Source organism: Argentina silus, assembly GCF_951799395.1.
Source record: "Argentina silus genome assembly, chromosome: 17".
Lineage (NCBI taxonomy): Eukaryota > Metazoa > Chordata > Actinopteri > Argentiniformes > Argentinidae > Argentina > Argentina silus.
In genome coordinates, this window is record NC_139671.1 from 11,188,250 (window position 1) to 11,193,249 (window position 5,000).

The window sequence follows — 5,000 nt, forward strand, 5'->3', positions numbered from 1 at the left end:
TCTTCCCTGTGTGTGTTGTAGCTGTAGTTGAAACCACCCCTGGGCTATAATCAACACACACACAGACACACATACACACACACACACACACACACACACACACATACTGTACTGTACACACAGAGAGACTTGTCAAATCAAAGTGCTATCCTGCTATTAACACACACACACACACACGCACACACACACACACACACACACACACATATATACAGTATTCAGAGCTCATGGTTCTGTTCAGTGACCAGCCGTGCTTCGACTGTATAAAACATCACTAAAACAAACGTACATACCTGTGCTCTCAGTGTACTGTAGGACTCCAGGTGCTTTTCATGCCTGACCAATCTATGGAGCTGGGTGCTAAAGTTATACTGGCCCTGTGGCTGCAGTGCAGGGCCAGGCTAGGGTCAGGGGAGGTGGAACAGACAGGTACTTTGTTTTCACAGCCAAGACCTGTCACTGGTGCTTCTAGTCCGTCCAGGGACCCCAATGACCTTCCTCAGCAGCAGAAACACCAGCTTACTCACTCAAACACATACACACACACACACACACACACACACACACACACACACAATAACATACACAGTAATACATGCTGTAAACCAGCAGGTTTGCAGCGACTCATCGGTTTACATTCTTCATACAGTTAACTTTCAGGTACTTTTATATACCTAACTGGTTTTTACAGTACACCTGCAGGTGTACACAGTTTTACTGCAAACACACACTTCCCTACAGTACAGATAAACAACACATGGCAGAGTTTTTATGCTCCTCTGACGACTTGTTTTTCCGACACTGTTCACGCTGCCTGTCTCACACTTCCCATGGTGCAACTGGGTGTGACATTATATCCTGCTCCATTTGGTGCTCCAACCAGGGTTCCCCAGGTGCTGTCAGTCAATCAGTCCGTCAGTCAGTCAGTCAGTCAGTCAGTCAGTCAGTGTGTACTACAGATTATCACCTTGGATTAGGAACTGATCAATGAACACAATCTGCTTTGTGTGGGTGCTGTCTCTCCTGTCAGGGGTTACAGATTGGTGCTCTGTCACGGCACAGACCTAGCAGAGACTAGAAGGTAGTGAATGATGTATTATACTGAAGGGAGTTGCTGGGTAGAGCACATGAGGCAGTGGGCTGGAGTGATAATCAATAATTCTCTGTTGTCTGATGATGTAATTGGTCGGTACTTAGTTAGTGAAGTTGCTGTTCTCCTGTTGACCACTTTAGCGAGGCGAAGGCTGGATGCGGTCGCATACACACACACACACACACACAGACACACACACACATACACATATACACACACATCTGTGTGAGCACACAGACAGACAGTTAGACAGAAAGACAGACAGACAGACAGACACACACACACTCATAGATAATGCTGTCACACACACAGACACTCATCTCATCGATGAAATTAGGTTTTAAGAGAGGAGGAACCGAAGGTGTTTCAAAAGGTGCTAAACAATTTTATCTGAAAAATATAAAAAAGTATATTGTTAGGAGAATAAATCGAGTTTGTCTTTACAATGACTGTATTTAAGTTGCCGTAGTAATGACAAGGCACTATTATTATTTTACTCTTGTATGAATATTAACTAAAAGGCATTTTAACTTTGTACTTGAAAAAAATTTAAGAAATGAAGCGTGAATAAAACGGACTGATTCATGTGTTTTAGCCTATAGAGCTTGCTGTCGCTGTGCCTAACTGTGGGAGTCATGTGCTGTGGGATGTTACAGATACTTTGGAACAAGGTTTCTCAACCGTGGTCCTGGGGACACGCTATGTGTGTTTTCAGCTGTTGTCAGCTCATCCAATTTACCCCCATTACCAAAACGTTCTTACACGGTCAAAAAAACAACCATTTTGAAATATTCCATGTGCCTAAGTGTGTATTTCTGAAAATGTTCTAAAGACTCTCAGTGTCTTTCAGTCCCATTTGTTTCCCATTTGATCCCCAGCAGATATAATCTGTGTTTAATTGATGCTCAGCTGGAGTGAAATGCAGCGTACGAACGGTACACAGTGGGTCCCCCAGGATCAACGTTGAGAGACACTACACTAGGCAAATGTTACTGTTATATTTGTGCTCTCCTTATCTATGGCGGCCACATACGCCTCCACCCTCCAGTAGTCAACATTCCCAACTGCAAACAGTTTTGTGTTCAGTTTGATGCTGGTTTTAGTTTTATTAGACGTCTGTTCTGTTCCTGTGGTCTAGGTATCTAAAGGCAGCCGAAGTGTGTGTGTGCGTGTGCTTGTGTGTGTGTGTGTGCGTGCGTGTGCGTGTGTGTGTGCATGCGACATGCATGCATGCGTGTGTGTGTGTGTGCGTGTGTGTGCGAGAGAAAGTGAGAGCTGTCTTACTGTGAGTTCATTGTGACATATAGCCCTATAGGTGGCGTATATAGCAGTCAGAGTAGGACCAGTCCTTCCATGCTAGCCCTGGTCTCAGAGCCCAGGTGGAAGAACAGATACAGTTATGACACCCTCCTGCTTCTGTACTGGTGCTGGAAACACTTGAATAAATCAACTGTTTTTGTGCTGAACAAAGTGTCTGTCGTTATTCATCTGCAGTCTTTGAGTCCACAGCAGTGACATAAACTGCTGGGACCATATATACTGAAAAATGGAGGCACTCACTGCAATGTAAGTAGCATTGGATAAAAGCGTCAGCTAAACAGAATATATTATATTATATTAAACTGTGTCAGCAGTCAAAAGCATTGGGTTGGTAAAGGTGAAGGTCCAGAAGCCAAGTTCATTTTCACTATACTGTATATCAGAAATGAAAGAGGGAAGCATAGGAGGAAAATGAGACGAGGAGGGAGAAAGAGGAGGAAGAGGAGGAGGAGAGTAGGAGAGGAGAGGAAAGGAGAGGAGGAGGGAGTGGAGAGGAAGGGGGGAAGGAGAAACAAAGGGTAAGACTCCACTGCTAAGCTCGGTGGGGCTCCTCTGAATGGTAATGACCTGTAGCTAGTTAGTCCTGGTTTGGTCTTTGGTAACCACTGAAATGTGCTAGGCACGCCCCTTTGGAAACCAAGGAGAACGTATGCGTTCCCATACCCCTGTCCCTCATTGGTCAGCCCTCCTGTCGCTCTGGTGGAGTGACGAAGTTGCTGTTCGGGCTCGGGCGCGCGGGGAGCATCTGCAGCTCGCGCAGTGCCAGCTGTCATCGGCTCGCCAGGAGAGGAGAACGGAGGGAGGCTCGTGGCAGAAACGGAGGTTTTTGAGAATCTGATAAAGAGGGTATGTACAGGAGGGCGACATATGACATCTGATATTACTTATTTAAACCATATCCATCACATTCAAACCCCTTCAACGTTGTTTCGTGATGTATTTCTGTTCGGTGTGTAACGGGGACAGAGCTGTTGGCACCGGGAGGGTCTTTGCGAGAGCTGCTTCTCCATGCCGCACACACACACACACACACACACACACGCACACACACACACACACACACACACACACACACACACACACACACACACACACACACACACACACACACACACACACCTCGGGCGTTAACGGGTCGTTAACGATGCTATGATTAATTAATTATCAGTTTTGGTAGGTCTAGACATCTGTAGCCTATTGTATGTGCTGGTAGCATAGATGCGGTGCGGACATATCGCTGTCCAGGGCAGGGCAATACAATTATAGATTGGTTGCGTCTGTGCCATACGATTGGTGTGTGTGTGTGTGTGTGTGTGTGTGTGTGTGTGTCTGTGTGTGTGCGCGAGAGTGTTTTAGAGCCTGCCTGTGAGTGTGTGTGTGTGTGTGTGTGTGTGTGTGTGTGTGTGTGTGTGTGTGTGTGTGTGTGTACTGCCGTTATGTAAGCCGTTTATTCCACCAAAAGGACCGTGTCACGGAGAGAGAAGGCTCGATATGAGAAAGGATGTCTTATTTCTCTCCGGAACAGGGCAGTGTGACTGTCTTTGTGCCTGTGTGTGTGAAGCACAGAAGCAAGAGGTTAGAGAGAGCCTCACCCGTGTGTATATGCAAGGGTTTGGGCCTCGCTGTGGGTAGAAGTGAATGGGGCAGTAACCCCTGATGCGGGGGTGGAGACAGAACAAGAGAAACGCTGCTCAGGTGCCATTACACACAGATTATCACCAATCAATGAATCGAAACATCGTTGATGTCCACCATCTCTTACCCATATCCATTATCCAGCGAATGATCTCATTTTGTGTGTGTGTGTGTGTGTGTGTGTGTGTGTGTGTGTGTGTGTGTGTGTGTGTGTGTGTGTGTGTGTGTGTGCGTGGGTGGGTGGCTGGATGTAAGAGGAAAGTGGGGTGTTGTCCTTAATCCTGAGAGATGCCCTAGTTAATGTTGTATCTTTTGTAGTTGTTTATTCTCTATGTGTGTCTGATTCACTAATGGCTTATTCATGTGTGAGCGAAGAGAAGCACCCCCTTCCCCCAGAGTGGTGTGTGTGCACGCTTTTTGTGTGCACGTGTGTGTATGTTGGTATTAGATGCCTCTGTTTGGAGGAGGTTTGTAGCATCCTCTATCTTCTGGGTTGTAAATTCTGACGTTATGGTTAGCTTGGCCATGGCTCTGATATTGCCCTCATTCCATAATGCGGCAGACACGCACGCACACATACACATACACACACACACACACACACACCCGCGGCATTGGCTCTGTGAGTAGACCAGAAAGGCGGGCATGAGCCGGCAGCTGTCTGCTCCTCTCTATTCATGTACAGCATGCATCAACTCACACACACACACACACACACACACACACACACACACACACACACACACACACACACACATATTTACATGTCACACACACATGCATTACACATGCGGCTCCATACACACGGCCAAGCACATGGACTACTGACTCACTTTTGATATGGTCAGAAGAAGGGGTTTGTAAGTACACAAACAGACACACAGACACAGACACAGACACACACACACACAGACACACACACAGACACACACACACACACACGCCCAGATGT

At 46.6% G+C, this 5,000-nt stretch overlaps 1 protein-coding gene across 2 annotated transcripts in view; it reads left to right on the forward strand.

Annotated features, from left to right (window-relative positions):
• The window catches only part of dnmt3aa (DNA (cytosine-5-)-methyltransferase 3 alpha a), a 22,073-nt gene extending 21,869 nt beyond the window's left edge, over nucleotides 1–204 (forward strand). For both annotated transcript variants that reach the window (XM_083688373.1, XM_083688374.1), the window contains one exon: nucleotides 1–204. This exon is cut by the window's left edge and continues 2,110 nt beyond it. The gene's annotated coding sequence lies outside the window, so the exon portion shown is untranslated.
• Nucleotides 205–5,000: the final 4,796 nt, after the last annotated feature.